Here is a 14,004-nt window from a genome sequence, read left to right as displayed (position 1 = left end):
GCACCCTCCTTCTGGTTCTCACAACAGCTCCGTTCAATTCAGGAAAGCAGATGGAAGCAGCACAAGCACCACGTTCTTCCATGTTGTACCCTGAATTCTCATACCTTGTAAAAAAATAAATGCGTATTTCAAAGCTTCTCTGTCCTCATACAGATGCAAAAATCCTAGCCTATCTGGCCATACTTAATTGTATGCTAGTGTCTGTTTAAACTGGTGTGCCAAGAGCAGACTGTGAGAAGGGACTGAGGGGGCTGGGAAGCCTGAGACTTGGCTTGGGGTGGCCCCTTTAACACTGTCCCTTGGTCTCCCTCAGTTGAGGTCCTAAATGCAGGTTTGGGTTTGCCCCTGTCTCAGAGAATGTAGCAGTTTCTTGTCCTTTACAGGAGACATCCAAACAAAAAGAGACAGCCTTGGTTCCTGAACATCTCCCTTTCAGTCATTATACCACACCAGTAACAAGAATAACGATCACAATGTTTGAGTTAAATTTCCCTGACAATCATTCAGACAGTGTTCTCTTTGAGGCTCCTCTCCCTATTGGGACCATTGATTCTCAGTGTTTTCACTTTTAGCTCCAGACACTGCCCTTGGAGGCATTTCCTGGTGATTGGGGCAGGGGGTGTCTTCTTTCCCCAAGCAAACCTACAGTGGTGTCACCCACCAGACTTGGCTGGAGACCCTTTCAGGCCTCTCCTCCCCATCCCACTCCAAGGACTGAGTGTCCAAGCAAGTTAATTCTGCAGGTTGATTAACTAGGCGAGCTAATTCCATCAAGATTGCTTGCTCCTTGAACTACAGCAGGTCTGTTTCTCATTATTAAGCTCTGCTTTGTTCTGCTCAGTGTTGCAAAATCCCCCAGCGCAGGTCCACATTGCTGTCTCTCACCAGCACATTTAATTTGCCCTCCAACACCTACACAGTAAGTGGCTGCAGGTAGCCAATCATGCCACTCTTTGCCTCTTGGGGGTCCTCTCACCCCACAGCCAATTAGCTAAATGCTGCTGCCTTCTCCTCCTCCCTCTGCCCCCTTAGAGTGGGTGAGCAGCAGCTCTTCTGACTCCCCACCCCTGAAGTCTCCTCTGGCAGCGCAGATCACAGCCACTGGCCACTGCTAAAGCAATCAGCAAGGCAAAGCTAGAAGCCCTGCTGAGAGAGAGCAGCTATTGCCATGGGAGATAGACAGAAGGAAGGAAAGGGGGAGCAAGGCGTACTCTTGAGATACTTGGGAGCTGCCAGCAGCTCTCAGGCCTTGCAGCAAAGCATACTGTCCAATGCTTCTCTCTCCAATGTGTTGTTAAACCACTGAGACAGACCTAGCAAGTCCGAGTGCATATGGCATGCGTGTGTGTCTGTGCTTGTTTTAAAAAGATCTAAAACTCATAATATTTTAGTTACTGATTATCATTACAGTGATATTTTGGTCTACGTTTAAAGATTATTTACTGTGAGCAGCCTCAAAAAAAAAAAGAAAAGAAAGAAAGAAAGAAAAGAAAAGAAAAGAAACCCACTTAATTCAGCAAAATGGCATAAAAGTTTCTAAAATAAGCATAATGTACACCCAGGCTGTTAGCTATCTCCTTGGGGCAGGGTCCTTTCCTCCTGTCTTCTGAAAAGGTCTGCATACCTATGGTGCTTTATAAATAAATGAATAATTCGTCTTTGACAGGGCTAGAGATGGATTCTGGAGGCAAAGTGTGGACAGCAGGTTGGGGGCACTCTGTCAGACCAGTCAGTTTCAGAACCTGAGCCAGGAGCAGGACCAAACTGAGCCAGGAATTAGGACCAGGCAGAACCCAGCTGGCCACTTGCGAACCCTTCTGGGCCACAGTTCTGCTCTGTGGCCATCCTCAGGCCATGGATGCTGAAACATAGCAGAGAGAAGGTCAGCAGCTCCCTCCCCTGGCAAGGTGTAGTAGTGGCAGCTTGACTTCACTTCCCCACTCACAGTCTCCCTGCTCAGCTTTGTTGGAATTTCTGATGGCCTTTAAGCTCTGAAAATAAAAAATCTGTGTCAACTAGAAACATAATAACTGGGGAATAAGTTGTGTCTCAGTTCTGTTTCTGGAGGCCCTTATGAAGTAAAGGATCAACCCGGCAAATCCAGAAGTTGCTGACATCCCAGTAATCCAAGAAGGGCGCTGAGTGTGCTGAAGCAAGCTTCCATTTAGAGATGCTTTGAGGAGAAAAGGAAAAAGACTGTCTTGGGGAAAGGCTCAGCACCAAGGCTGAGTGTTCAGCACATGTCCTTGAACAGGTGGCCTGTGATGTCAGTTCAAACGGTACACAACACCTATCAAGGGGAAGAGAGAGCCTCCCTTCTTCTTCCCCTCCCCAGCAGATGGTCACTGCAAGCAGGACCCAACTTCGGTATAGCAGGGGAAGGCACGGCAGTGGGGACACCTCCTGCCTAGGTTTGTGCTTCAGAACTTGTGGATTTGGGCTAATGCGATAAAAGCTGTGACTTGAATAAGGGTGGAGTGGACTGGAGTGGGAGGGGTAAAGAACCATCTGGCTGGTTTGCCTTTCTTACCTAACAATGAACGTTCCTGTGGGAAGAGCAGCGTTGTAACACAGTGGCACTCGACACAGCAAATGACTGTTTCCACAAGAAGCTTTTTGCCCAAGCTTACCAGTCAGACAATCATGTGATTTCTACACTCCCTGCCTTGTCCTCCTGTCCTTGCCATGCATTACAGCAGCTCCCGTGAGTGAAATCACTATTTCCCCCCCCTGTGCTTACCTAGGGACTGAAGCAGCCTCCTCCTGATTGGTCTGCTGTGATCCTAAGGTAGATTACCTTCCCCTCCAATCGCTCCCTTCTCCCTCTGTGTATTGTCGAGCTGTCCCCTTGTTTCCAAATGTGAACAGGGAGACGGATGCATCCCTTTGTCAGTGGGAATAAAGCGAGCAGTGATGTGTCTTGCTAGGGAGCTGAGGGCAGTAGAAATCGGAGGTTAGAAGCAGCCACTTCCACAGCTGCCCTTGCCAGGGGACTTGATGGTGTTTCCATACCAACAGTGGTAAAATGGCAAGTCTGGGTCTATACAACCAGAGAAGCTGTGCTGAAGCATAGAAGCCTTGCAATAGACAAACGAGTCTCTTCTTGCTCTCAGAAAAGTAATCCTGCTATGGAGGAACTCTGGAACTGGGTCCGGATGATGCAACAGGCCCACCGTGCTAAGGTTTTACCATGGCTCCTCGTGTCCTACAAATGTCCCCACTGTGCAATTATAGCAATGTATAGGATGTTAATGGTTTTGCTTAAATCAGGCTTGTACGATTGTTGGATTGCAATGCCTAGATAACCTTGGCAACCCAGAAAACTTTAGCTACTGGATGGTAAAAAATAGATTAAGATGATAAAATAAAATAGGCAGCACAGCCATGGTGAAGGATGATGGGAGCTGCAGTCCAAAAACATCTAAAGGGGCACATTTTGCCAACCCTAGGTTAAATAGAACTAAACCTGAGATCCCAAGTACTTTCAGAGAAACAAGGCCTGGTCTACATTCAACTGACCTTTTGATGGTGGAGCTTAGTGACACTGAGAACAGCTTCTGCGGGGCCCCAGATCCCTTCCTGCAGCTGTGATAACTGGAGTCTCCAGAACCCCGTGCAGAACCTCCAAGCAAATGGTGCATCTTCAAGGTGGCAGCTATCCCCTTGTTTTAGATCTACATAATAAGCAGCAGCATCGCTGCAAATGTCAGTAGCAGGAGACATGAAGAGCATGTTTGCAGTGTGGCACGCTTGGGTTAGTGTACAGTGGTGCCTCGGCTCACGAACGCCTCAGTTCACAACTAAATTGGGTCGCAAACAGAAATTTCATAAAAATTTTGCCACAGGTCATGAACTCTGCATTGGGTGACGATCGAGAGCGTGACCGCCTTCCCTGCACAGGAGCAATTGCGTCGTGCTGCAGGTGGGGGTGGGGGGAGATGGCCACGATTACGCCCGTGTTCCCTGCCCGAACATGCCACTGTAGTTACAGAACGGATTAACCTTATTTACATTGAACCTTATGGGGAAATTTGACTTGGCTCACAACCAATTGGGTCACGACCAGAGTCCTGGAACGGATTAAGTTCGTGAGCCAAGGTACCACTGTAGAATCTTTAGTGCACTTCTAAATCTCAGTAATTTTGTTTAGAATAACTGCAAGTGAGCCTATATTTGGGGTGAAGGAGGCAGTTCACCTGTGATAGTCAGAAATCCCTTAAATCAGCTTAAATCTCCATCTTTCAACTAAGCTGGATTGTCAATAGGGCTCATTGTTGTTTTGCATTCTTCATTCCATGCGTGCCTGCAGTGATGTAGCCTGTTCCTTGTGAAAGTTTATGCTACTATTAAGGGTGAAGTTCATACTCTAGGAGTGCCACTGTTTCCCAGCCAGCCATGCTTGCTGGGATGCTGGGACTTGTAAGGCTTTATCTAAACATGCATAGGATTGCACCCTATTCCAGTTGAAGGTGCTGCAGTTCTCTGGGTAGTCTGCTCTGCCCCACTAAGATTAAAATTCCAATTACTTCATGGGGAGCTGTACCTGGGCTAAGCAAGAATATGTGAGTGGATTGTCAGCTGCAATAGAATGCAAGGCATAGAATGTGACACACTGGAACGATCAGCTGTTTATGTATATAAACTGGAGCTTCATGCATCGATGAGAGCAAGTGAATTAGTTATTATTGCGCTGGAATCTCCATATTGGAGAGGCTACTTATAATTCCTTGAAGCAAACTTTTCCAGCCTGATCACCCGTCAACCACTGGGCAGGCATTTTGGGAGTTACAGTGCTAAGCATCTGGGTGCCACTAAGCTGGGGGGAGGCTGCCAGGGACAGTGCCAGATTTTGCAACATGTAAATCTTATCTCGGTGATTTATGGTTTCTTAGGAGAATAAACACTCCTTCCATACTTCCCCATGCCACAAGTGCTCATTTAAAAAAAAAAATCTGAGATACATCAATGTCTTTGTGAAACTAGATCATCAATAGATAGATAGATAGATAGATAGATAGATAGATGCAGGGTCAGAATTAAAAATGTATAATAGCTGTAAAAACAATATTTGAGGGTCTGTTTGTTCGTCCACCACCGTTCCTCAACCCTATAGCTTGCTTTTAATACTTTATTTTGAGAACCTTTAAAGGAGTGCCTTGAGTCTTCCAAATAAATAAAAATAATGAAATAAATAGATAAGATAATAATTGTGTGGAGCTTAGTGATAATATACGCGCCTTATATCAGTTTTAATATTTTTTTAAGTGGATGTTTGGTGAAGGGAGCTACAATTGCACTCAAAATTAAAAACTGTCTAATCCTTAGTGAAAGGTTTAGTTCTTGGTTTGGTAATCAACTGACAATAAAGTAAAACAGTACTTCATTCAGGTAATCACAAATACTAGACCAATTTTGGACAAAGATTCACAGTGACTAGCATGTTAGGTTTGGATCTAGATGACCGTTTCAACTCACATTGAAGATAATAGTGCCTTGGCAAGTTAGTGAAATCTATTAATTTTCATTATAATTTTTTAATTCTAAAGGTAATAGACAGTTTTTAGAAACATGGAAAGGGTAGGTAACATGGCATCTGCAGGCACTCATGTGTCCTTGGATACCTTTCTTGGCATCCACCAAGAGACCCTCTCATATTTTCTTCCTGGCAGTTGGGATCCCTGCAAGGCAAGTGAGGGCTTTCAGCAACTTTCATCTTCTTTTCCTGTGAATATTGCTAGACTACACACTGATTAGCTTTTGTGACGACCCCACCCCCATGGCAGTCATTTTTTGGTGGTGCCCTTGACAATAGCCAAATGAGCCCATAGATCCACAAAGGAAACCCACCCTGGTTCAGGCCATTTGGGCCCACAGGCCATTTGGGTCCCCAGCACTGTTGCATCATTTGCATGCAGATCCAAATGACTTTTTCTGGGCTTCTGTTTCAGTTTGAAAAAATGCAGTTTCTTTTGTAGCGGAGAAAGTGCTGTTGTTCCACCAGCTAGTGTGTCCATTAATTTTGAAATACCTGTGTGACTGTGCAAAAGTTTCAGGCTTGTTTAGGAACTGGAAAAAACAGCAAGAGGAACAAGAAAGAATGTATACAAGCAAGCATAGAAGACAAGAAGATCATCACCCCTAAATTTATGAACTAAGAATAGTTACAGAGAATGGAAAGTACAGCGGTGTGTTAACAATGATGTTGTGAATGTAAAGGCAAGTGCAGCAAAACAAGACCAATGGGAAAATGCAGCCAAGTAAGCTTGCATTCCTGATAAACATGAGCGGGTTCACAGGGTTCTTAGTTACATTTTTTTTTGACAGTGCAATGAGAACAAGAAAAATCAAACCAAGGGCCCTGCTAGTCCAGCATTTTGCTCATACGGCGGTCACTGTGTTCATACCCAGCTGCCTGTGGGAAACCCACAAATATGAATGTAACAGCATGCTCCTGCTTACTGGTTTACTGGAGGTAGCATGAGCCATCAGAATTAGTAGCTGTTGATAGCCTTATGCACCACAAATTTGTCCAATCTTTTAAATTCAGCCAAATTTGTAGTCTTGTGAGCTAGTGTCAACAGGGCAGGGATATCCCTTCAAAGACCTTGCATGTCCCAGTAATTATACTGGGGGCGCAGGCCTGGCCCCAGTCCTGGGAGCTGGCCCCAGCCTTTTGCCTGTTTTGCCTCGGTCTCCAAGGGCCGGCCTTGAGGATCCTGCTCAGCTGGAGAACACACTGTGCAGGAATAGACTGGGGCCTGGCTGCCTCCAGCCATGCCCCAGCAACATATATATCTCTCTTTGGCACAATTATGGACCATTATAAATAATGAGTTTTGTAACTGACCCCAGTGGAATGTGGGAAAGTATTTGATGTGTACAGGCTTGGCATCCTTCCAGAGGCTGACTGGAACAGGCAAAAACGGCTGGAAAGTAAAGCCTGGTTCACGTGTAATAGCCCCTCGTGCTGATTGTAGCATCAGGCTGTAGCTCACGTGTGCAAATGAGTCATGAAAGATTAATCATAGCCTTCAGATGACCTGATATCAAGTCAGGCATAACATTTAATAGAGACAGTCGACGTATTTGGGTGAGAGACAGGAATGCTTGGTAAACAAGGGACAGGGCTCAAATGAAATCCATGCCAGCTCTCAGTCTTGGTGGAATAAAGTCTCGGGGAGAATGTTGTCCTAAATACAAGCAAGTCAAAATCAGGCCCAGAAATACCAAAGGAGATAAGCAAGCAAACAGATAGGGCACAGGAATGCAGGGCAGCGACTTCGTCCTGCTTCCTTTTGCTGGGCCTGCTGGGGGCTGATTCCTGGGGCAACGGGCCACTGATTTTTTTCTACTTATACCTCAGGGCAGGACACAACTGAACACAAGTTTGCAAGGACAGGCTTTCTGACTCTGTAATGTAAGCCTGCAGTGCTGCCCCAAAGAAATAATCCTTTCATTCTTTTGCATCAAGCTCTGCTGCAGAGGCCAGTAAAAACAAAATAGATCCCACAAGCTTGAAGTCTGCCATGCCAGTTTATACTGCATACTCTCCGTCCCGGAAGATTGGTTAGGGCTTCAGTCCTAAACACAATAGAGAATAAGTTCCACTGAGCACAGTGTGATGTCTGACAAAAACAGCCTGCACTCTTCAATCTCATCCTCCCACCTTTTGCTCTTTGGAACAGTAAGAAAAGACACCCTAATTCGTAATTTCACCCTAAGCCTTGTCTGCACTTTCACTTGCCACTGCCTTAGCTCAGCCCGAAACTGGATTAAGTTTGTAATATGGGGTTAAAGGATCCAGTGCTGCCAGAAAATGAAGAGGGCTGCAGTGGGTCTCTGCTACTTAGCCGCATGTTCCACAGTAGTCCAGAAGTGTACAACTACTCGTTACTCCAAAGGAGGAGACGGGAGGTGCTCCATCCATCCATCACCTGTGGCTTCCATGTTTGCACTACAGACAGGGCTACTTTCTGATGTCAGACATTGACCTATTTTGCACACCATGACAACCCAGGGTATGGGTTGCCCCTGAATTGTGAGGTGTCATTACATGTGAACCCTGCTCTATGCTTAGCAATATATGGGTTATTAACCATAAAGATCCCAAGAAGAAAAAAAGAAAGAAAACTGGCTCATTGTGGTTCACAACCCATAGTTAAACCACAGCATACAATCAGCATGTAGTGACAACCCATAATTCAGCGATAGCCCATTCCCAACGCCATACTCTGCGGTGTCATCACATGTAAGCCAGGTCATGCTGATCCTCAGTGCATTTAGGAAGATGGTAAGCTGCCTGTACTAAGTCAGACTGTTGGCCAATCAACCTTAATATTGCCTGATTGTCTGTTGACATGCTTAACAGGTCTACACTCTTCCCTAGCCCTTTCCAGAGATACCAGGGATCAAGCTATGGACCTTTGCATATAAAGTGTGCACTTTGACACTGAGTTACAGTCCCTTTCTGCATTTTTCAGCATTTACCTGGATGTTCCCACTTTCTTTAATGGGCATTGTTTTCAAGTAAATGTGCCCAACTTCCTTTCAGAAAAAACCATAACAGAATACGTGATAAGCAAGAATGGGGTAAGGTCACTGCACCTCACAAAGAATGTTGTAGAACTGGAAAAGTTCTTGTTAAGGGCAGCCAGAATGACCAAGAGTTGGAGCAACTTCCTTATGAGGAAATGCTACTATGTTTGTGCTTTTTAGGAAAAAGGCAAGACATGGGGGACAAGCTAGAGGGGTATAACATGGTGTGGAGGTAGTGGATAAGGAGAGTTTTTCTCCCTCTTGTAATACAAAAACCTGGGGTCATCCCATGAAGGTGCATGGGAGACGTTTCAGGACAGAGCAAAGGCAGTATTTCCTCCTGTAAAGGGTACTTCAGCTGGATGTGCTGGTGCTGGTGGCCACCAAAGAGATGGCTTTCAAAGGGGGTTGGACAAATCCATGGAAATAAAGCTAACACTGCCAGCATTTTCATGTCATGCTAAGCCACCCTGCCAATCATGAACAGTGGGTTGGTTATTGGGAAAACCACCCATGGAGCATCTGACAAACCATCAGGCTCACTGGGGTCCCCATCTTACCATGATCCTTAAAGATGCTTTGCCTCCTCTCCCCACTGGCCTTTTTCACTCACCATGGCTTCCCCCTTTCTCTTTCTTTTCTGGGAATTGCTTTCCATGATCTGCAAGTTGACAGCCTGTGACAGCCCCTCCAAGGAGCAGCGAGCAATTCTGGGGGTCCAAAATGGAAGGCTTTGCTCAGGCATCTATTGTCCAACAGGTCAATGCCAACCTTGAGCATTGACCTAAAGAGGTTGGAAATAGGCCAAATTTTTTACTTTGTGTTACTCTCTTGTCAAAGGGGAAGCCATGAGTGATCTTTGTTTGGAAAATGGGGTGGCCAGGTAGCTCACCCCCTATGTGGCAAGATCCTCCAGCCAGCCTTTTGGCTGGACCTGACTCCCCTCAGTGACAACCCAACAACCCTCTGTGGGTATAATAATCCCTGCAATGAAGCCACTGTTTTACATGCAAACAAGTCACCCTTCAGGAAGTAGTCCGGGTTCACACAACCTGACAACTCCCCATGGCTTGTCACGGGTGATGGGTTGTCATGTCAAGCAAACCCAGTGGGTGTCTGCTTGTCAGAATGGCTGCATTTATAACCTCCAGGGCCAGAGGTGTTTTGCTTCTGCATTTCAGAGGCAGAGGGTGCTGCAGTGATTGTGTCCCACTTGTGCACTTCCCAGCAGCATCTGGTTGGACGCTATGGGAGGCTGATGCTGGCCTGCATGGGGCTTCCAGTCCTTCCTAGAAGATCTCTGCTATGTTAAAGAATCTTCTTTATTGTCCTCTGGCCTGTTTGAAAGGTTCAAAGGTTCAACCCAGCGAAAAGTTCAACTGCTCAGGACATGTTTGTGATGAGTTTCAGAGAAGAATTGGATTGGAAACAAGCATTGCTTGAAACAGTGACGAAATGGGAATCAGAACGATATAAAGATGCCTAAATAAATAAATAATAGCGAAGGTCCCATACACATATGGCAGAAAGATCCTTAGCTTTTTTAAAACACCCAGGAAGTAATGCACAACTGAAACAAAGAACAGCAAGGTGGTTTGCTACCAGAGTTGTATACTGGTATGAGAAGTGGTCAGCCCATTTTTGCTTGTAAGAATGTCATAAAAATTGGGGAGTGCCATGATAGTCTCTGGACTTGTGGCAAGATGTGAAAAAGCCCGGACTTGGATCGCAAGACATAAAAAGAGTAGGCCAGGAGGAGGCAACAAGTCAGTGTAAATAATGATGACTGCTGCTGAGCAAAAGTGAAAATTCATGCTTAGCTCAGAGAGGTGTTTAAGAAGAAGCAGCTGCTTCATCTATTTTACATTAAAATTAGCCATGCTGCAGGTAAATCCTTGAAAGTCAGTTGATTCAATGGACCAAGACAGTGAGGACAATGTTGAATGCCACAGAAACCCATTGGTATATCTTAGTATGCTGCTTCTTGACACCAGCACTTGAATAATGTTCATTTTTCCTTTACTAATAATGAAAGTAACTGTGCCACATGTTGTGTAATCAGATACCACAATCAGAGCAATGATATCCAGAAGCTAATGTCTCTTCTTTATTTCTCCCCTTCTCTTAGCAATGAGAGAAGCTGTATGAGGGCCAATAAGAAATGTCTCACTGAATATCCAGTGCTGAATTCACCCAGCCCAGCAACAGGAGCTATGACTGGTATCTTTCCTGGGCACAAGAACTGCAGGAAGCATTAAAAGTGCCCAGTCACTGGGTTTCCCTTTCCTCTGCTGATGCTGCTCTTCCTGCACTTCTGCCCCCAGTCCGGGAAAGGCATGCAACAGGGCCATCCCACAGGGTTGCTAGGCCATTCACAATTATCCGACCCGCTCCTCCAGAAACATAGCTGTGTGATAGTAAAGGAATCAGGCAAAAATAGGAGAGGCTCATGCCAAATGAAGTTGGAACGAGCTGGCTGAAAGCAGCGGCTTAATTCCATGCCAGCAGAAGTTCCTGTTGAGCAAAATGAGTCAGATTTCCTAAAACCCGGCGAATCAAACGGTTCATCCCTGGGCTGCGATGGGCACTGGGATATTGTAATCAGGGATGGGCAACGGGTGGTGCGCCAGATAGCGCCCCGTGGCACCGGCTCAGTTGGCAGAGGCGGGTGGAAGTGGCAGTCCAGCCTGGGAACCACACCTTCCCCATCCCCAGCCTAGAATGTGCCCTACTCTTTGGTTGGAGCCCCTTTTTGCACAGAAATGAAAAAGCAGCTCCTTTATTTGCACAACCGGACTCGCCATTCATGCAATCACACTGGGCAGAAGCTGAGAGGAAGCTGAAAGCCTTGCTCCAATGCACGTCCATAAAGCAAGCTGCACCGAATCTTAGAGTGGCCAGAATTCTGCAGCACCAACCTGCAGCCACATAGTAGGAACTGTGAAGTTTAAATCTGGCCAGAAAAAGAGAAAAAGTGCAGTTTCATGCTTGGACTCCCACTGGGGGCTGCCATTATTTTGCATGCCATACGGCTTAGGGACTAGCACTGCTTGCACACTTCCTTGCTCCCTGCTCAACCTATAGACAGATCGAAATATAGGGATCATTTCAAAGGGACACATTGCAAGGGTTTTGTCTCTTAAGGAAATGGCCTTCTTTAAAGAGCCACAGTTCCTCCCATGGTCCAGGGCAGGGGCACCAAGAAAGATGCAAACTTGTACTAGCATTTGAGCAGAAGGAAGTTTCAACAGAACTTGGATGATACCAGGAGTGTTATAGATCTGAAAATGGCATGCAGCTTCAGCTCTGCCTGAATTGATGAACACACCTTATCTCCATAAACTTCACGGTATAGGTAGCTTTAGAACATCAGATGCAGCTTGTTAGCCAGAAATATTTTCAATATGATTCATCTTTCTTTCCATTTCTAAATTTCTCCCACTCAACTGGCAGAAAGTCTTCTGATTCAAGTCGTGACAAAAATAGCACTAGATGGCATCTGTTGGTATAATTGGTTTAATTGATCATTTCTCTACTTCTGAAGGGTGTACTTGAAATTTTTGTCCCTGCAAAATGAGATCTTAATGGAGTTCATTTTCAAAAGGCTAATGTGAGTTCAGAGAATCAAAGCAGTACACTGCGAAAGGCAGCCTCATCATGAAGCAGGGCGAAGCCTGTGCCACAGGCTGAAATTTAAGGCACTTTGTGGGCAGCTACAGAAACAATGCACCCCTCTCAAGTTCCTACCTGCCCCGAGAGCCTCAGGATCAGACCAAAGCACAATCTAGTCTAGCATTCTGCTCCCAGAGATGTCCTAATGGGAAGACCACGCAACACATGAGTACACTAGCTTTCTTCAGCTTTTGGTATTGAGGCAAACACACCTTGCGCTGTTGGAGTAATGTGTAGTTCCCACTGGAAGCCCCATTCTCTCTGCATGCGTCTAATCCTCCTGGATGGCTGCTTTCAGTCTTCTAGTTGAAGCACTTTGGGAAGGAGGCTGAAGCACTGCCAGATAGGTCACGTCATGGTGGCCCAGGCTCCCTCCTTTCCTGCCCTCCTCCCCAGCCACTCAGTGGCCTCTCTGGGGTTGTTCCTACAGCCTTTGAGGCATAGCCAGCCTGGCTCTTTCTGCACTGCCTGCTGGCAGGCTGGGCATGCAGTCTGAGCACAGATTTCCAACCTAGGATCTAGGAATTTGAATTATCCTATGGTCCTCTCAGTGCTTTCCAGAGGCCATAGAAATGCCCTGCACTAGTAATAAATCCCACAGTTTAACTGTGTTCTACATAAGGCAGCTATTCCTTTTGTGTGTCTTGAAGTTTCCACTATCCAGATACGTTCATCTGTTCATTCATTACATTCTGCACTAATACTTGAAGTACTCCAGGCAGTTCACAAAATAAAGCTTAAAACCATACAAAATAATTGCAATAAAACATACTGTAAAAACCTTTAATACTGCAGAGTAAAACCAAAGTAAAACTCAGCTGCCATGAAAGATCTGAACGATGAACCAATGTGAGAAAATAAAAAGTCTTCAACCTGTCACCAAACAAACCCAACAAGACAACAGAGGCACCAGGCGAGCCTCTCTGGGGACAGCCTTCTGCAACCGGGTGCTACCACCGAAAAGACCCTTCACTCAGCATTCTTCTGCCTCATCTTGGTGGATGTCGCTGGGTTCTACTGTGATGAGAGAGGGAGGAACATGTCTCCCTACCTAGTTTATATGTCTTCATCACCTTTATTGACTCTTTTCCTAGGCTAAATTGACCCAATTTTATAACCTTTCCTCATAAGGTAGTTTTGTTTTGACTCCTTGATCAATTTGGTTGCCTTTCCCCCCATCTTTCCCAGTTATTCAACATTCTTTCTGAGGTGTGGTGCTTACACTATAAATATGTATATAGCAATTATGTTTTTCTTTAGATCCCTAATAAGCTCCAATGAAATTTGGCTTTTTTATGGCAGCTAAACAGTACGTTGACAACTCACTGAGTTTTTCTCCATGACCCCAATATTTATTTATCCTCTTCAGGACCAGTCACAACCAGCTCAGATCCCATCAGTACATTTGGGGGTATGATTCTTTTGCCCCAAAGTGCATCATTTTACACATGCATATATCAAACCACCGGTGCGGTTTTAATGCCTATTCCCCTAGTTTGGTGAGATCATTTAGGAGCCTGTTTTTACCACTTTCCAACTGGCATCAGCAGAAAAACTGGCCACCTCACCACAGCACCAAATAAATCATCTATGAACAAAAAAGCAATACTCCGAAACAGATCCCAGAGGGATCCAACTGTTTGTATTTCCAATTGCAAGAACTGGCTATTCACTCTGCCTCTTCTTTAACTACAAATTGATGTATGATGTTTTCTCCTCTTATCCTATAACAACCAGGTTTTCATAGGAGTCTTTCTTTGATGAGGAACTTTGTCAAAATCCTTTGAAAATACATGT

Source organism: Varanus komodoensis, unplaced genomic scaffold (genome assembly GCF_004798865.1).
Source record: "Varanus komodoensis strain SLA01 unplaced genomic scaffold, ASM479886v1 scaffold16, whole genome shotgun sequence".
Taxonomy (NCBI): Eukaryota; Metazoa; Chordata; class Lepidosauria; order Squamata; family Varanidae; genus Varanus; species Varanus komodoensis.
The sequence above is the reverse complement of the archived record's forward strand: the minus strand, read 5'-3'. Positions refer to the sequence as shown.